Below are 20,780 nucleotides of genomic sequence, written 5' to 3' on the forward strand. Positions count from 1 at the left end.
GAGCTAGCTAATATAGCTAGTATCACCTAAAGCATGTACAGTAGCTAGCTATAAAAAGATTAGCTAGCTATCCTCATCACGCTAAATATAATTTCTTTGTTCCCATTCCACGCAATGACATCTCCCATCACTCAAGGTATGTTAAACAATTCCCTTCAATGTTTGTCTCAAAAGAATAAGTAAAACACTACAACAGGTGAAATATTTAGTCAGATTAGCTAGCTACTTGTCATTTGTTTTTTATAGGGGAAATCAGCCGTTTCTAGTTCAATTTTTGGACTTTTAAATTAATGATATATACCCATTGAGTCTTGAATATATAACTTATAAATGCCTTGTGAGCTTATTTCAACTGTCATACCCCACCAGAACCCAAAATAAAAGCCTGTTTTACTCCAATGTTTGTTAACAAAGTAAATGTACACAAACACTGTATAGCCTCAAGCTGTAACATTGATGGTCAGTCCTTGCATCCATAGTCCTTGCTATGAATTTGATTGGTAACATTTCTCCAGCCTCGTTCCATAGCTTTTTAACCAAACAGGAACATGGTAGATGCTTTATTCTTTCTACTGCTGATTGCAGCTTTAAGTGCTTTTCATATGCTTCAGAGTGCAGTATAATGAAAAGACTGGCTCCTACTACAATGACCAAGGGCTTGGTCTTGCTGGCAAAGGCTAATTACCATCCAGTTAGATAAAAAAAAAAGGCCTGAAGGCTCTTGCTCAAAGACTAGGAAACACTTACATGTTGCAATTTAATATTTCATATACCTTTGTTGTTGTAGGAAGAAACCTCATAACGGCTAACATCAGGGGTACCCTTGTGTCTTATCATGAACAGGGTATGAAAAGGAAGTCCTCAGCCCTGGTGACAGAGGCTGCTGTGGCTACAGGACTACCTGTGACTGTAGTAATAGTATGAAATGGAGGGAAGGGGTGGGGTGGGTGGGGGGTGAGAGAGAGGTGGAATTAGGGACATGTGACTACGGGGTTGGTGGATTTTGAGGGGTTAGTGGAAAGGGGGATTGGGGGGACAAATTGATTTTGGGGAAATAAATGCGTTCTGATACCCTGCATCCAGAAGTGTTCACACTTTCATTTCACCTCATGCATTTAAAAGCATTGGATTGGTGCAAGCATAATGGGGAGACATTGCACCACAGCACAACTGAACGACCCCAGGCCAAGTGTTTTCTTTCCTAACCCCCTGTATTATTAGAATATTGTAAAATAAAGAATAAACAATCCACCACTTAAAACACTGCTTATTAGGCAGGATCAGGCAACAGTGTAAAATCATGTTTAATTACGGTACTATAAACTGCATTTTATCAACACAGAAGTTATACAATGTTATGCTTGAATCTTTTTAGTTGAGTTACATCTAACGACAATGATTTCCTTTCTAATTACAGAACTGGATTGGTAACTAAGGGTGTTCACTTAATACCTCCTGCAACACCCGCCGACTCAAAGCTGCTGGTTATAAGCGCAGTGTCTCTGTCTATAACTTGTTTTGCACAGTGGTGCTGAAGGGTAAAGGTATGAATTCTCTGATTAATGTTTATTCCAACATAAAAAAATGTAGTCCTACATTCAGATGTGAAATGTTGATAATTGCTCTATCACTTTCACCTCTCCATTCAATAATGCGTCTTTCCACAGGAATCATTAGTTAGTCAGAAAAATATGATATATTCCTCATTTCAAATAAGACTGTTTCCCACTGGATTATTTTTAAAGTAAGAGTATTATTTAAATAATGATATTAACTGATAATACCAACATGTTTTAAGCAGACCACCATAGTGCCTGTGCCCAAGAACACTAAGGTAACCTGCCTAAATGACTACCGACTCGTAGCACTCATGTCTGTAGCCACGAAGTGCTTTGAAAGGCTGGTCATGGCTCACATCAACACCATCATCCCAGAAACCCTAGACCCACTCCAATTTGCATACCGCCCCAACAGATCCACAGATGATGCCATCTCTATTGCACTCCACACTGCCCTTTCCCACCTGGACAAAAGGAACACCTATGTGTGAATGCTATTCATTGACTACAGCTCAGCGTTCATCACCATAGTGCCCTCAAACCTAAGGACCCTGGGACTAAACACCTCCCTCTGAAACTGGATCCTGGACTTCCTGACAGGCCGCCCCCAGGTGGTAAGGGTAGATAACAACAAATCCGCCACTCTGATCCTCAACACAGGAGCTCCTCAGGGGTGCGTGCTCAGCCCCCTCCTGTACTCCCTGTTCACTCATGACTGCACGGCCAGGCACAACTCCAACACGATCATTCAATTTGCCGATGACACAACAGTGATAGGCCTGATCACCGACAACAATGAGACAGCCTATAGGGAGACAGCCTATACAGTCGTGAAGCGGGCACGACCAAACCTATTCCCCCCTCAGGAGACTGAAATGATTTGGCATCGGTCCTCAGATCCTCAAAAGGTTCTACAGCTGCACCATCGAGAGCATCCTGACTGGTTGCATCATTGCCTGGTATGGCAACTGCTCGGCCTCCGACCGCAAGGCACTACAGAGGGTAGTGCAAACGGCCCAGTACATCACTGAAGCCAAGCTTCCTGCCATCCAGGACCTCTATACCAGGCGGTGTCAGAGGAAGGCCCTAAAAATTGTCATAGACTCCAGCAACCCTAGTCATAGACTGTTCTCCCTGCTACCACACGGCAAGTGGTACCGGAGTGCCAAGTCTAGGTCCAAGAGGCTTCTAAATAGCTTCTACCCCCAAGTCATAAGACTCCTGAACATCTAGTCAAATGGCTACCCAGACTATTCGCATTGCACTGCCTCTCTCTGTTGTCATCTATGCATAGTAACTTTAATTAACTTTTCCTACATGTGTATATACTACCTCAACTAACCGGTGCCCCCGCACATTGACTCTGTACCGGCACCCCCCTGTATATATTGTTATTTTTTACTGCTGCTCTTTAATTACTTGTTACTTTTATCTCTTATTCTTATCCATATTTTTTTAAACTGCACTGTCGGTTAGGGGTTCATAAGTAAGCATTTCACTAAGATCTACACCTTTTGTGTTCGGCGCATGTGACTAATAACATTTTATTTGATAACTGGCCAATTACATCTTTTTTGGGGTGTTTTTATCCAGATTCACTACTACTAAAAATAATAATTCATTTTAATTTGGCAGATGTCTTTTAGGACACTCAAGGGCATCTTGCATTAAAAGTAGGCCTACATAAAATGAAATGCTATACATGAAGTCATAAAATCAAGTGCATCGATCAACAACAATATAAAATCGAAACAATCTAAAATCAAAGGACCAGATAAAAAGAGGGAGGTGTTGGGAAGAGGATACAAACCCGGTTTAGGGTAAGGGTTTGGTTTAAGGTGGTAGGCTACCCAGTTTAGGGTTAGGGTTTGTTTTAAGGTGGTAGGGTTGGGAATAAGAGCTAAGGGCCCCGGCACCCATTGTGGAATGGAGGGAGACAAGACCAGAAGAGGAGGAGAGGGAGGGAGGGAGCATAGATTGGGAGGAGATCAGAGAGGTAGGTGGGTGCCAGGTTGTGGAGGGCTTTGTAGGTGAGAAGGAGTATTTTAACGTTAATACAGGGTTGCACATGGAGCCAGGATTGGTTTGATTTGTTCAGTTGATCTGGTGCTGGTGTGGATTCTGGCTGCGGAGTTCAGAACCAGTTGTAAGTCTGTTGATGAGGTTGGTGGGGATCTGGTGAGGAGAGTGTTACACTAGTCTAGTCAGGAAGTAACCAAGGCATGGATGAGGGTTTCGGTGCTGGAGTGTGACAGTGAGGGGTGGAGCCTGGAGATATTGCGGAGGTGGAGGAATGCTGTCCAGGTGCTGGTTTTTATGTGGGGTTTGAAAGAGAGGGAACTATCCAGGGAGACTTTTGACGTGTTTACAGAGGGACGGGGAAACCATCTGTGGTGATGCTTGGAGAGAGTGGATTTAGAGCCGATGAGCATGACCTCTGTCTTGTTGCTGTTGAGTTTGAGGAGGTTTGTGCTCATCCAGCTCTGGATGTCCTGAAGGCAGCTGATGAGGGAGGGGAGTGGTGGGTTTGGTGGAGAGGTAGAGCTGGGTGTCATCAGCATATAGCAGTGGGAGTGAACTTTATGTTGCCTGATCTCGCCCAGGGGTAGGAGGAATATGGATTTTTCTGACAATAAGCATTCATGTTTGAGGAAGGTTTTTGCACATTAATGAGTGATTTACATGAAGGAGGTCTATGGTTTGAAAGTGAAATGTATTCAAAAATCTATTACTTAAAACTATGCGGTTCACTACAAATCACTTATCAATCCATAATAATTTAGCAGTTGTGAGATGGATGCCCATGTAAGTAGTAATGGCAGCGGATCTAGTCACACTGCATCAAGCTGGCCTCAAACCTATATAACTAGTACACAGTAATAAATGCAGTATCAACATTGTTCTGAAACATGTTGGCTGGAGTTGTGTGGTTATGTAATAACCAATATCGCTAGACTGTAATTACATAGCATTTATTATGGAAGTACAAAGTGATGCCATGTTTCCTAATTCATTTCCAAGTGAACAGTAAGAAAGCATTTTGATCCAGCTTGGCATTATCACACTTGAATTGACTGGCCAATGAATCACAAAGCCTTTGATACAGCCTAATGCAATTAGTTGTATCTGCCTGAGATAGATTTCAAATAGAGAGCATATTTATTTTCTGAAGCACCAATATGTTTCAGCACCAATATTAGAGAGTCACATCTCTATAATCACCATCGGAGCACTCCGCGGTAATATCACATAATCTTCAGCGCTAACGCTCATACAATGATCCTATCACCAATATATACTTATTAGCTTTCACTTTAAATTAGAAACAGCAATACATACAAAGGTTTAGGAAGGCATGCCCAGGGAGAAGGAGAGCTGATCCTGGCTGGAGGTTATACTTTTGCCATACTTACGATTCAACTACCATTACTGGAAGTTTGGTGTAAGTCACCTTCACTTCTCTTGTCCTCTCAAGGCAGGCCAACCTTTACAAATAATGGGAATCTTCTGACCACTGGGAAACACTGGAAATATATAGGGAAATCCCCACCCACCAATAATGAGATTCACCTTGGCGCTATCACAGTTAGATGACGCATGTCACACCAATAAAATGTGGGTTTTTCCATAATGTTTATTTGGAAAATAATTTAAAAATGATTTGTTAAAGCAATTTGTTTTCCAACATATTTAGAAAGAGGTTAAGCTACGCATGACTAAGTCGTGTGACTAAGACACTTAAAAGTGTCAGCTTAATGGTGTGTATTATCATATATTATTAAATAATATTATATGTGGACTATAATATCTTTAGAATATTGATACAGTCATGGGTCACGTGTGTTATTGTGTGTTTATAACCTACTGTGTCTGGCCTGTTAGTCAGTTGAATATCTGTTTAAATAGTGAAACAACATGGTGTGCTCGCCTTAGCTCTGTCACGGTAGAACTGTATCCCATGGCGCGGGAGCAAGAGCGCCCATTGTCTTGTACAGTGGTTCCTCCTTTAAAAGTTGCGAGCTTACACCGCGGGACTTAGAGGTATCCAGCGTCACGGCTTCATTGCTCCAAACCACCGCAAGGGGGAGTTAGAGCACTCATTATGCATTTTGGTCCCAAGGTTTTCATCTGACCAATCACATCGAGTGGTTCCAATGACGAATTTCACACGAGCCATCCATCACTGGTGACTTTCTTCAGCAAAGGAGGCTGACAAAACATTATGGTGGAAGCAAATGTAAGTAATTAAAATGTCATAATGAGTCAAGCAAAAAATGTACAATTCAGAGGAATATGTTAGTAAATGTAGAGTGAAACGATTGTGCATATTCTTTTGTCATAAAGTTAATTTACGAAAATCGCTATTTAGCAAGTTAGCTGACTAGCCAGCTAGCTAGCTAGTGTTATGAGTATGAAATTGTAATTTGTGTTGTTTAATGTTTTAGGGACTCCTGAGAAAACCGGGCTGTCATCTTGTGAAACAGTGGATGTAAAGAATCTAGCTAGCTAAAGCATTTACTGCAAATTGAATGTACAATTGTGTTAGCTTGCCTTGCTTATACTGCTCAAAAAAATAAAGGGAACACTTAAACAACACAATGTAACTCCAAGTCAATCACACTTCTGTGAAATCAAACTGTCCACTTAGGAAGCAACACTGATTGACAATAAATGTCACATGCTGTTGTGCAAATGGAATAGACAACAGGTGGAAATTCTAGGCAATTAGCAAGACACCCCCAATAAAGGAGTGGTTCTGCAGGTGGGGACCACAGACCACTTCTCAACTCCTTTGCTTCCTGGCTGATGTTTTGGTCACTTTTTAATGCTGGTGGTGCTTTCACTCTAGTGGTAGCATGAGACGGAGTCTACAACCCACACAAGTGGCTCAGGTAGTGCAGCTCATCCAGGATGGCACATCAATGCGAGCTGTGGCAAGAAGGTTTGCTGTGTCTGTCAGCGTAGTGTCCAGAGCATGGAGGCGCTACCAGCAGACAGGCCAGTACATCAGGAGACGTGGAGGAGGCCGTAGGAGGGCAACAACCCAGCAGCAGGACCGCTACCTCCGCCTTTGTGCAAGGAGGAGCAGGTGGAGCACTGCCAGAGCCCTGCTAAATGACCTCCAGCAGGCCACAAATGTGCATGTGTCTGCTCAAACGGTCAGAAACAGACTCCATGAGGGTGGTATGAGGGCCCAACGTCCACAGGTGGGGGTTGTGCTTACAGCCCAACACCGTGCAGGACGTTTGGCATTTGCCAGAGAACACCAAGATTGGCAAATTCGCCACTGGCGCCCTGTGCTCTTCACAGATGAAAGCAGGTTCACACTGAGCATGTGACAGACTTGACAGAGTCTGGAGACGCCGTGGAGAACGTTCTGCTGCCTGCAACATCCTCCAGCATGACCAGTTTGGCGGTGGGTCAGTCATGGTGAGGGGTGGCATTTCTTTGGGGGGCCGCACAGCCCTCCATGTGCTCGCCAGAGGTAGCCTGACTGCCATTAGGTACCGAGATGAGATCCTCAGACCCCTTGTGAGACCATATGCTGGTGCGGTTGGCCCTGGGTTCCTCCTAATGCAAGACAATGCTAGACCTCATGTGGCTGGAGTGTGTCAGCAGTTCCTGCAAGAGGAAGGCATTGATGCTATGGACTGGCCTGCCCGTTCCCCAGACCTGAATCCAATTGAGCACATCTGGGACATCATGTCTCGCTCCATCCACCAACGCCACGTTGCACCACAGACTGTCCAGGAGTTGGCGGATGCTTTAGTCCAGGTCTGGGAGGAGATCCCTCAGGAGACCATCCGCCACCTCATCAGGAGCATGCCCAGGCGTTGTAGGGAGGTCATACAGGCACGTGGAGGCCACACACACTACTGAGCCTCATTTTGACTTGTTTTAAGGACATTACATCAAAGTTGGATCAGCCTGTAGTGTGGTTTTCCACTTTAATTTTGAGTGTGACTCAAAATCCAGACCTCCATGGGTTGATAAATTGGATTTCCATTGATTATTTTTGTGTGATTTTGTTGTCAGCACATTCAACTATGTAAAGAAAAAAGTATTTAATAAGATTATTTCTTTCATTCAGATCTAGGATGTGTTGTTTAAGTGTTCCCTTTATTTTTTGAGCAGTATATATATATATATACATACATATTATAAAAATCATAATAATAGTCGGCCGATTAATCGGTATCGGCTTTTTGGTCCTCCAATAATCGGTATCGGTGTTGAAAAATCATAATCGGTCGACCTCTACTTTGTAATCGACCTGGCCCAGGTATCATGGAAGGATATTGACCTCATCCTGTCAGAAAGAAAATAAAAAAGTATTTAATAAGATTATTTCATTCATTCAGATCTAAGATGTGTTATTTTAGTGTTCCCTTTATTATTTTTTGCAGTATATTTGCCATGCAATGCAGCTGAAGTAACATAGCTAGCTAACTATCTATTTGCCTATTGTGTAGTGGAGGATAAAAATAACTTTATGCCTATGGATGTGCAGCTAGCTACAGTATGTAGCCGATCTGTGTATGGACCCTAAAACGTTTGGTATGAATATTAGTTCAGAACCTATGAGCCTCAGCTATCATAGTTGTTGTGTCGACTTCAAGTCTGAATGGCATTAATGAAGCCTATGGATTGAGAATAATATAATAGCTTTATTGTGCCATGGATGCAAGTCCTGTATACATGTACTGTAGTTATTACCACGCATGAGATCCCCACACTAGCCTGTACATTGAATATATTCACTGATCATGTACTCTTCCATAGCAAATAAAGGTGTGGTTCGGCTCACCTGAACCGCACCTTCAGGAGGTGAAATGCAAAATTGACCTTGGATCATTAACTCTGGGACTACTACATCTATCTGTATTTCTATGTAAAGCATCTTTAATAATACTTCAGTCATATCCAATACCAGGTGTTTCAAACTCCATTCTTTGAATGATGCTGTGTCTGCATGTATATATTACAATTATTCACTTCAACAGTGTTTACCACTCCTGCTCCTGGGACATCAATGATTACACATTGAAACTATGCAATAGACTAGAAACATGATTTTAGTAAAGGCTGATTTGTAATTCATATATACAGAAGAGGAAAAAGAACAGTACACTACACTTCCTATGCATATCTAACTCCCTTGGTCTGCATTAATGAGGACACAGGATAGGTGTAGTATTTCAATGAGATACTTCAATTCAACCAGTGGAGAATGTGAAACGCTTTATTGAAAGTTCATTAACCAGGTGTTATAAATACATGCATTATACATATAATAATTGTAATATATTATAAATACAAGTTCAATCTACTTCAATGCACATATGGTGTGCATTATAAAAAAAAGAAAAACAAAGAGTAGGTGGGGAGAGGTGTAGAAGAGAGAAAAGTAAAGAGGTTAAACAGAGGTGCAGGGAAGACAGAATATAATTAATGAATTACAGTGCTACCCTAATATTCTCTCAGTTCATCACAATTACATAGTGTTTCTAGCGGTGTCTCCTAACCAGCCTTGGGCTCCCAGTCGGCCTGAAGTTTATCTTAAGAGCGGGTGAGGTGGCGTTGACGGGACTGGCTTCCTCTCTCACATCAAAACATACCTGCAGACGAGAGACAGATGGATAGAGAGATAGAATAAAAAAAAACAAAGCTTAATCATGCTAACCCTGTCAGTCATTATAATCGTCAGGCGGTGAAATGCAAAACTGACCTTGGATCATTAGCTCTGGGACTACTACATCTCTATCTGTATTTCAATGTAAAGCATCTCTTTAATAATACTTCCTGTTGACCCGACCAAGTGACCTCTCACCTATGATCATGCTGTGCCCTCTGTGTCAGCCAGTTCAGATGCGGGAGGGGTTCCCCAACACAGCTGATATAACTGTGTGTAGTCTCACCTGGTGTCCCCACTAAGTGGAGTACTTTATCCTGAAAAACAGACACATGAGGACAAACAATAGAAGATAATGTCTTTATTAGACTTTTACATTACCAGATCACAAATAAATACATACATACCACTTGAAGCTTGATGATGACTTGATCATTTGAATCCACCAGCAACAGCTGGTGAGGTGTCAGGTTTGCCTCTGTACTTAAAGCGAGATTATTCCAACTCTGTGAAATGCTGCAGATCTGCCCGCAGATGAGGTAGTAACACATATCCCACACAGAAGAGGTGGATAGAATTCGAAAGGTCAAGGTAGCCTTCTTCCTCCAAACTGTGCAGCAAGTTGTAGTACTGACATGTCACAGCACTCCAAACATCTCCCCATAAGCGTTCCACTCTTAACAGAGAGAAATAAAAGGTTGTGGGGGGAGGAACCTAATCTCTGGTCCTGTGGTCTTCCTCCATGAATAGTGAACATTGAGGTGGGTCCGAGGTTATAGAAATGTAAGTTGTGTGTGCCTCTGTGTGGTTACTGACTATGTGGCGCAGGCTATGTGACGCAGACACCTATCTGAGTGTACCTGAAAGATTTAAATATAGAGGGCTATGTGTCTCACCACTTGGTTATTGCAAGGCTAACCCCCAGTGAAATCAAGACTTGGCAGCAACAGGGGCTTGATAGTCCAGTGAAAATGGCTGAGTGTTTATGTGGTATAAATCTGAAAATTAGCAGCTGACATCTTAAGGGTTTTTTAATTAATGCATGTGAGACAGGTTCCATGTACAACAAGACAGGCAGAGAGGAAGAGAGAAAAAGAACACAGAACAGTTTAATTAATTACCTCTGGTTATGGACACTTTTGCCAGCAATAAAGCTTACATGGCCTGTTCCTCGGACAGTGAACATCTGGCAATATCTACATTTTCGACCCCTTGATCAGCTCGCACTCTGCAGTAAAGAAAATAGCTTATTTTTTGTAGATATGAAAACAATAACTGAGATATGACCGTTCAATCTAAAGCAGCAGATGTCATTTTCAGGATACGTCAATACAGCACAGGAAGCTTAACGCCAGGCTGGTATTGTGGTTGTTCATTAGTTGATGGGAAATATGCAATACGCATGCAAAATAATTACTTACCTTCCTTGAAAATCCATCTATACCGCCAAAGATGACAATGTTGTATCTTGAAAAAAAGCATTGGAATTAAAAGTGAAATGTTTAACCTGTTAACCAGGGGAGCAGGAACAGAGTATTTTTGCAGAGCAATGCAACGAAGCTAGATCATTCTGGAAATGATATCTGCACCATCTACACGCTGCTAAGACTCCCTAACTCTTTGCTATTGTACACGATGGCTCATTTCTTGAAGACTTCCTTTGACCATTCTAAAGCCCGCATGGGGCATCCTTGCCTTAATGGCCCTGACTATCTGGTCTAACTCTTCATCTAACATATCAGAATAGCATTCCCTGACAGACAAATAGTATTCTTTCATCCTTCTGTAAAAAAAGCTAACCGTTACACTGTCATGAAATATGATTATATATCGACTATGAAACAAATAGGACATGGCCTGCTTATGAGTTGCCATGAAAGAAAGTTTGATGAATTCAACTGAAAATGGCAAGAACAGGCGTTCATAGCTAAATGTTTTTGGTTATCTTGAGAATAATAAATTGCATGATTTATCATTCTACGGTATGTACAGTCGTGGCCAAAAGTTTTGAGAATGACACAAATATTAATTTTCACAAAGTCTGCTGCCTCAATTTGTATGATAGCAATTTGCATATACTCCAGAATGTTTTGAAGAGTGATCAGATGAATTGCAATTAATTGCAAAGTCCCTCTTTGCCATGCAAATGAACTGAATCCCCCAAAAACATTTCCACTGTATTTCATCCCTGCCACAAAAGGACAAGCTGACATCATGTCAGTGATTCTCTCGTTAACACAGATGTGAGTGTTGACGAGGACAAGGCTGGAGATCACTGTCATGCTGATTGAGTTCGAATAACAGACTGGAAGCTTCAAAAGGAGAGTGGTGCTTGGAATCATTGTTCTTCCTCTGTCAACCATGGTTACCTGCAAGGAAACACTTGCCGTCATCAATGCTTTGCACAAAAAGGGCTTCACAGGCAAGGATATTGCTGCCAGTAAGATTGCACCTAAATAAACCATTTATCGGATCGTCAAGAACTTCAAGGAGAGCGGTTCAATTGTTGTGAAGAAGGCTTCAGGGCGCCCAAGAAAGTCAAGCGGCCAGGACCGTCTCCTAAAGTTGATTCAGCTTGGGGCAACACCAGTACAGAGCTTGCTCAGGAATGGCAGCAGGCAGGTGTGAGTACATCTGCATGCACAGTGAGGCGAAGACTTTGAGGATGGCCTGGTGTCAAGAAGGGCAGCAAAGAAGCCACTTCTCTCCAGGAAAAACATCAGGGACAGACTGATATTCTGCAAAAAGTATAGGGATTGGACTGCTGAGGACTGGGGTAAAGTCATTTTCTCTGATGAATCCCCTTTCCGATTGTTTAGGGCATCCGGAAAAAAGCTTGTCTGGAGAAGACAAGGTGAGCGCTACCATCAGTCCTGTGTCATGCCAACACTAAAGCATCCTGAGACCATTCATGTGTGGGGTTGCTTCTCAGCCAAGGGAGTGGGCTCCCTCACAATTTTGCCTAAGAACACAGCCATGAATAAAGAATGGTACCAACACATCCTCCGAGAGCAACTTCTCCCAACCATCCAGGAACAGTTAGCCTCTTACATCTAGACGTTCCGCTAGCGGAACACCTGCTCCAATATCCAATGATAGGCGTGGCGCGAATGACAAATTCCTCAAAAATACAAAAACTTCAATTTTTCAAACATATGACTATTTCACAGCATTTTAAAGATAAGACTCTCCTTTATCTAACCACACTGTCCGATTTCAAAAAGGCTTTACAACGAAAGCAAAACATTAGATTATGTCAGCAGAGTACCAAGCCAGAAATAATCAGAAACCCATTTTTCAAGCTAGCATATAATCTCACAAAAACCCAGAAGACAGCTAAATGCAGCACTAACCTTTGATGATCTTCATCAGATGACAACCCTAGGACATTATGTTATACAATACATGCATGTTTTGTTCAATCAAGTTCATATTTATATCAAAAACCAGCTTTTTACATTAGCATGTGACGTTCAGAACTAGCATACCCCCCGGAAACTTCCGGCGAATTCACTAAGAATTTACTAAATTACTCACGATAAACGTTCACAAAAAGCATAACAATTATTTTAAGAATTATAGATACAGAACTCCTCTATGCACTCGATATGTCCGATTTTAAAATAGCTTTTTGGTGAAAGCACATTTTGCAATATTCTAAGTACATAGCCCAGGCATCACGGGCTAGCTATTTAGACACCCGGCAAGTTTAGCACTAACCAATATCAGGTTTACTATTATAAAAGTTTGATTACCTTTTGTTGTCTTCGTCAGAATGCACTCCCAGGACTGCTACTTCAATAACAAATGTTGGTTTGGTCCAAAATAATCCATCGTTATATCCGAATAGCGGCGTTTTGTTCGTGCGTCCCAGACACTATCTGAAATGGTAAATCAGGGTCGCGCGCATGGCGCAATTCGTGACAAAAAAAATCTAAATATCCCATTACCATACTTCGAAGCATGTCAATCGCTGTTTAAAATCAATTTTTATGCCATTTTTCTCGTAAAATAGCGATAATATTCCGACCGGGAATCTCCTTTTAGCTAAACAGAGGAAAGAAAACAAAGCTTTCGGTCGACGCGGGCACGAGCCTGAGTCTCACAGTACTGTAACCAGCCACTACCCAAACGCGCTACTTTTTTTCAGCCAGAGCCTGCAAAGCCACGATTCAGCTTTTTACCGCCTTCTGAGACCCTATGGCAGCCGTAGGAAGTGTCACGGGACAGCTAAGATCCTCACTCTTCAATAAACAGAGACAAGAAGAACGACACCTTGTCAGACAGGCCACTTCCTGCCTGAAACCTTGTCAGGTTTTTGCCTGCCAAATGAGTTCTGTTATACTCACAGACACCATTCAAACAGTTTTAGAAACTTCAGGGTGTTTTCTATCCATATGTAATAAGTATATGCATATTCTAGTTACTGGGTAGGAGTGGTAACCAGATTAAATCGGGTACGTTTTTTATCCAGCCGTGAAAATACTGCCCCCTAGCCATAACAGGTTAAGGGACGAACAATGCCTTTTCCAGCATGATGGAGCACCTTGCCATAAGGAAAAAGTGATAACTAAGTGGCTCGGGGAACAAAACATCGATATTTTGGGTCCATGGCCAGGAAACTCCCCAGACCTTAATCCCATTGAGAACTTGAGAGGTGGGTGGACAAACAAAAACCCACAAATTCTGACAAACTCCAAGCATTGATTATGCAAGAATGGGCTGCCACCAGTCAGGATGTGGCCCAGAAGTGAATTGACAGCATGCCAGGGCGGATTGCAGAGGTCTTGAAAAAGAAGGGTCAACACTGCAAATATTGACTCTTTGCATCAACTTCATCTAATTGTCAATAAAAGCCTTTGACACTTATGAAATGCTTATAATTATACTTCAGTATTCCATTGTAACATCTGACAAAAATATCTAAAGACACTGAAGCAGCAAAGTTTGTGAAAATTAATATTTGTGTCATTCTCAAAACTTTTGGCCACGACTGTATGTATCTATGTAATATAGTAGAATTTATGAACCGTCACTTAATCGTAGGAGCTAACTACTAGCTATGTAGAAGTTGGACGGATGAACGCCCAGTGCTGCTTACCTGAGATGCCATCACACAGTCCTTCATAGGTGTCCGCTATGACTTCCTTTGTGTCGAAAAGAAAGGCTGAACAGTATTGGTTGTATCCAAACTGACACTCAAAAAATGGCGAAATGAAATTGTAGTTTTGTTTTCAAATACATTTTTTGTTCTCAAAATATTTTTGTGGAATAAAATGCATAAAGTTCTGCGATCTTGTCAGTGTCAGTATAGTGAAGATGAGGAATAGAGTCAAGTGCAGGACACCGAACTGAGTAAAACGTATTTGTCACGTCCTGGCCATAGAGAGGGTTTTTGTTCTCTATTTTGGTTAGGCCAGGGTGTGACTAGGGTGGGCGTTCTATGTTCCTTTTTCTATGTTTTTGTATTTCTTTGTTTTGGGCCGAGTATGGTTCCTAATCAGAGGCAGCTGTCTATCGTTGTCTCTGATTAGGAATCATACTTAGGCAGCCTTTTCCCACCTGTGTTTTGTGGGATCTTGTGTTTGTGTAGCTGCATGAGAGCAGCCCAGAACGTCACGCTTCGTTTTCGCCTATATTGTTTTGGCGAGTTTCATATTTATTAAACATGTGGAACTTTAACCTCTCTAGGGTAGGGGGCAGTATTTGCACGGCCCGATAAAAAACATACCCGATTTAATCTGGTTATTACTACTGCCCAGAAACTAGAATATGCATATAATTATTGGCTTTGGATAGAAAACACCCTAACGTTTCTAAAACTGTTTGAATGGTGTCTGTGGGTATAACAGAACTCATATGGCAGGCAAAAACCTGAGAAGATTCCTTACAGGAAGTGGCCTGTCTGAGCATTTCTTGGGCTTCTACACTCTCTTTATTGAAAACTGAGGATCTCTGCTGTAACGTGACACTTCCTACGGCTCCCATAGGCTCTCAGAAGGCGGCAAACCGGTGAATGATGTCTTTGCAGACCCTGGCTGAAAAACACTAGCGCATTTGGATAATGGTCGATCAGAGAAAAATGAGACTGAGGCGCGTGCACGAGGCGACACCATGTTTTTATTTTTCCGTCTTTGAACTAAAACAGGGTTTCCCGGGCGGAATATTATCGCTTTTTTACGAGAAAAATCGCATAAAAATTTATTTTAAACAGCGGTTGACATGCTTCAAAGTACGGTAATGGAATATTTAGAATTTTTTTGTCACGAAACGCGTCGGGCGCGTCACCCTTCGTCACCCTTCAGATAGTGTCTTGAACGCACAAACAAAACAGAGGATATTTGAACATAACTATGGATTATTTTGAACCAAACCAACATTTGTTATTGAAGTAGCAGTCCTGGGAGTGCATTCTGACGAAGAACAGCAAAGGTAATCAAATTTTTCTAATAGTAAATTGGAGTTTGGTGAGGGCCAAACTTGGTGGGTGTCTAAATAGCTAGCCCATGATGGCTGGGCTATCTACTCAGAATATTGCAAAATGTGCTTTTGCCGAAAAGCTATTTTAAAATTGGACATAGCGATTGCATAAAGGAGTTCTGTATCTATAATTCTTTATATAATTGTTATGTTTTTTGTGAACGTTTATCGTGAGTAATTTAGTAAATTCACCGGAAGTTTGCGGTGGGTATGCTAGTTCTGAACGTCACATGCTAATGTAAAAAGCAGTTTTTTGATATAAATATGAACTTGATTGAACAAAACATGCATGTATTGTATAACATAATGTCCTAGGATTGTCATCTGATGAAGATCATCAAAGGTTAGTGCTGCATTTAGCTGTGGTTTGGGTTTATGTGACATTATATGCTAGCTTGAAAAATGGGTGTCTGATTATTTCTGTCTGGGTACTCTGCTGACATAATCTAATGTTTTGCTTTCGTTGTAAAGCCTTTTTGAAATCGGACAGTGTGGTTAGATTAACGAGAGTCTTGTCTTTAAAATTGTGTAAAATAGTCATATGTTTGAGAAATTGAAGTAATAGCATTTCTAAGGTATTTGAATAACGCGCCACGGGATTCCACTGGCTGTTGAGTAGGTGGGACGATTTCGTCCCACATACCCTAGAGAGGTTAAGTACGCTGCGCCTTGGTCTACTCCTTTAGACGATCGTGACAGTAATTTTACTATAGAAAAACTCATCAGTCAAAATCCACGCAGGGATAAACAATATTGACAAAACACAACTAACACGACAAACAGGAAAATAATAACGCACAAAAGATCATGAGAACCAGAGGGTTTAAATAGGGAAATAATCATAACGAGATGGGAACCAGGTGTGAACAATCAAGACATAACATATGGACAAAGAAACATGGATTGGTGGCAGCTAGAAAGCCGATGACGATGACCGCCGAATGCCGCCCGAACAAGGAGAGGCACCAACTTCGGCGGAAGTCGTGACAGTACCCCCCCCCCCCCCCCCGACGCGCGGCTCCAGCAGTGCGACCACACCAGCTTTGGGGACGACCCGGAGGACGAGGCGCAGGGCGATCAGCAAGGAAGGGTCCAGTATGTCCTCCGCCAACACCCAGCATCTCTTCTCCGGACCGTACCCCTCCCAATCCCCGAGGTACTGAAGACCCCTAGCCCGACGCCTGGAGTCCATGATTGTTCTCACAGTATACGCCGGGGCCCATCGAGGGGGCGGGGGAACCTCCCGTACCTCAGATTGCTGGAAAGGACCAGCCACCACCAGCCTGAGGAGTGACACATGGAACGAGGGGTTAATACGATAATTAGTGGGAAGCTGTAACCTATAACATACCTCGTTCAGTCTCCTCAGGACTTTAAATGGCCCCACAAACCGTGGACCCAGCTTCCGGCAGGGCAGGTGAAGAGGCAGGTTTCGGGTCGAGAGCCAGACCCGGTCTCCCGGTAAATATACCGAGGCCTCACTATGGTGGCGATCGGCGCTCGCCTTCTGTCGCCTGATGGCCCGTTGAAGGCGTACATAGGCAGCATTCCAGGTATCCTCCAAGCGCCTAAACCAATCATCCACCGCATGTACCTCGATCTGGCTCTGATGCCACGGTGCCAGAACCAGCTGATAACCTAGTACACACTGAAATGGAGACAGGTTAGTGGAGGAGTGGTGGAGGGAATTTTGGGCCATCTCTGCCCAGGGGATAAACACCGACCACTCCCCTGACCGGTCCTGGCAATAAAGACCGCAGAAACCTACCCACATCCTGGTTAACTCTCTCCACCTGCCCATTACTCTCGGGGTGACCGAGACCCCCAGACGTTCCATGAACGCCCTCCAGACCCTTGATGTGAACTGGGGACCCCGATCAGACACTATATCCTCAGGCACCCTGTAGTGCCGGAAAACGTGAGTAAACAGGGCCTCCGCAGTCTGTAGGGCCGTAGGGAGGCCGGGCAAAGGAATGAGACAGCAGGACTTAGAAAACCGATCCACAACTACCAGAATCGTGGTGTTCCCTTGTGACGGAGGAAGATCCCCGTCACGAAATCCACCGATAGACGTGACCATGACCGTTGTGGAACGGGTAGGAGTTGTAATTTCCCTCTGGGCAGATGTCCAGGTGCCTTACACTGAGCGCACACCGAGCAGGAGGAAACATACACCCTCATGTCCATAGCTAAAGTGGGCCACCAGTACTTCCCACTAAGTCAGCGCACTGTCCGATCGATGCCAGGATGACCAGAGGAAGGTGACGTATGAGCCCAACAGATCAGTCGATCACGAACATCAGACGGAACGTACTTACGTCTAACTGGGCACTGGGTGGGAGTGGGTACCGCACGTAACGCCCGTTCGATGTCCGCATCAACCTCCCATGCCACCGGTGCCACCAGGCAAGGAGCCCGGAATTATGGGAGTGGGATCCATGGATCGTTCCTCTGTGTCATACATGCGAGACAGTGCATCTGCCTTAGCGTTCTGGGAACCTGGTCGGTAGGATAGAGTAAACACAAATTGGGTGAAAAACATGGCCCACCTTGCCTGGCGAGGATTCATTCTCTCGCCGCCCGGATGTACTCCAGATTGTGGTGATCGGTCCAAATGAGAAAAGGGTGTTTAGCCCCCTCAAGCCAATGCCTCCACGCTTTCAGAGCTCCAACTACAGCCAACAACTCCCGATCCCCCCATCATAGTTTCTCTCCGCCGGGCTGAGCTTCTTCGAGAAGAACGCACAGGGGCGGGGTTTCGGTGGCGTACCCGAGTGCTGAGACAGTACAGCTCCTATCCCAGCCTCGGACGCGTCCACCTCTACTATGAACTGTAAGGAGGGATCAGGATGAGCCAACACCGGAACCGAGGTAAACAGAGTCTTCAGTTGATTAAAAGCCCTGTCTGCCCCAGCTGACCACTGCAGTCGCACCGGTCCCCCCTTAAGCAATGAGGTAATGGGAGCCGCTATCTGCCCAAAGCCCCGGATAAATCTCCGGTAGTAGTTGGCAAACCCTAAGAACCGCTGCACCTCCTTTACCGTGGTTGGAGTCGGCCAATTACTCACGGCTAAAATGCGGTCATTCTCCATCTCCACCCCTGACTCTGACAGACGATACCCTAGAAAGGAGACGGACTGTTGGAAGAACAAACATTTTTCAGCCTTCACATACAGGTCATGCTCCAGCAGTCGACCAAGCACCTTGCGCACCATAGCCACATGCTCGGCGTGTGTAGTGGAGTATATTAGAATGTCATCTATATACACCACTACGCCCTGTCCGTACAGGTCCCTGAAAATCCCGTCAACAAAGGATTGGAAAACGGATGGAGCATTCATCAACCCGTACGGCATGACAAGGTACTCATAGTGCCCAGATGTGGTACTAAATGCCGTCTTCCATTCATCCCCTTTCCGGATACACACCAGGTTGTAAGCACTCCATAGATCCAATTTGGTGAAGAAGCGCACCCCATGCAATGACTCAGTCACACTGGCTATAAGAGGCAGAGGGTAACTATACTTCACAGTGATCTGATTTAAACCTCTATAGTCAATGCACGGCGCAAACCTCCATACTTTTTCTTCACAAAAAAGAAACTTGAGGAGGCAGGTGAAATGGAAGGTTGAATGTATCCCTGTCCCAGAGATTTGGTGACATATGTTTCCATAGCTGCCGTCTCCTCCTGTGACAGAGGATACACGTGACTCCTGGGAAGTGCAGCGTCTGCCAAGTGATTTATCGCACAGTCCCCCCGTCGATGGGGTGGTAATTGAGTCGCCTTCTTTTTACAGAAGGCGAGAGCCAAATCGGCATATTCAGAGGGGATGTGCATGGTGGAGACCTGGTTTGGACTCTCTACCATAGTTGCACCTATGGAAACACCGATACACCTCCCTGAACACTGATGTGACCATCCCTTAACTTCTATGGGCTAAGTGGGACGTTAGCGTCTCTATTCAACAGCCAGTGGAATCGCGTGGCGCGAAATACTAATATCTCAAAAATGCAATAATTTCAATATTTCAAACATACGACTATTTTACACCATTTGAAAGTTAAGACTCGTTAATCTAACCACATTGTCCGATTTCAAAAAGGCTTTACAGCGAAAGCAAAACATTAGATTATGTTAGGAGAGTACATAGACACAAATAACCACACAGCCATTTTTCAAGCAAGCATATATCCTGTTATGGCTAGGGGGCAGTATTTTCACAGCTGGATAAAAAACGTACCCGATTTAATCTGGTTACTACTCCTGCCCAGTAACTAGAATATGCATATAATTATTGGCTTTGGATAGAAAACACTCCAAAGTTTCTAAAACTGTTTGAATGGTGTCTGTGAGTATAACAGAACTCAAATGGCAGGTCAAAACCTGAGAGATTCCTTTACAGGAAGTGGCCTGTCTGACCATTTCTTGAACTTCTTTGCTATCTCTATCTTTTACAAAGGATCTCTGCTCTAACGTGACACTTCCTACGTCTTCCATGGGCGCTCAGAGCCCGGGAAAAACCTGAATGTCGTCATCCCAGCCCCAGGCTGAAACACATTATCGCCTTTCTCAAGTGGCCGATCAAGGGACTGTGGGCTTAGGCGCGTGCCCTGGCCGCCCCGTCTTTGTGATTTTTCCTCTGTTTGCCGAAAAGGAGATTCCCGGTCGGAATATTATCGCTTTTTTACGAGATAAATTGCATAAAAATTGATTTTAAACAGCGGTTGACATGCTTCGAAGTACAGTAATGGAATATTTAGAATTTTTTTGTCACGAATTTTGCCATGCGCGCGACCCTGATTTACCATTTCGGATAGTGTCTGGGACCCACGAACAAAACGCCGCTATTCGGATATAACGATGGATTATTTTGGACCAAACCAACATTTGTTATTGAAGTAGCAGTCCTGGGAGTGCATTCTGACGAAGACAACAAAAGGTAATCAAACTTTTATAATAGTAAATCTGATTTTGGTGAAGGCTAAACTTGCCGGGTGTCTAAATAGCTAGCCCGTGATGGCTGGGCTATGTACTTAGAATATTGCAAAATGTGCTTTCACCAAAAAGCTATTTTAAAATCGGACATATCGAGTGCATAGAGGAGTTC

The 20,780-nt window shown here is 43.5% G+C and overlaps 1 long non-coding RNA gene across 1 annotated transcript; it reads right to left on the reverse strand.

Annotated features, from left to right (window-relative positions):
• Positions 1-8,784: 8,784 nt before the first annotated feature.
• LOC145863994 (uncharacterized) lies at positions 8,785-12,391 on the reverse strand. Its single transcript, XR_014382596.1, has 2 exons — positions 9,391-12,391; positions 8,785-9,178 (listed from the first exon to the last, which is right to left on the reverse strand). It is a non-coding gene; the product is annotated as an uncharacterized LOC145863994 (long non-coding RNA).
• Between the last annotated feature and the right edge of the window lie 8,389 nt (positions 12,392-20,780).

The sequence above is a fragment of the Salmo salar genome, chromosome 24, assembly GCF_965601325.2.
Source record: "Salmo salar chromosome 24, fSalSal1, whole genome shotgun sequence".
In the NCBI taxonomy this organism is placed as follows: Eukaryota; Metazoa; Chordata; class Actinopteri; order Salmoniformes; family Salmonidae; genus Salmo; species Salmo salar.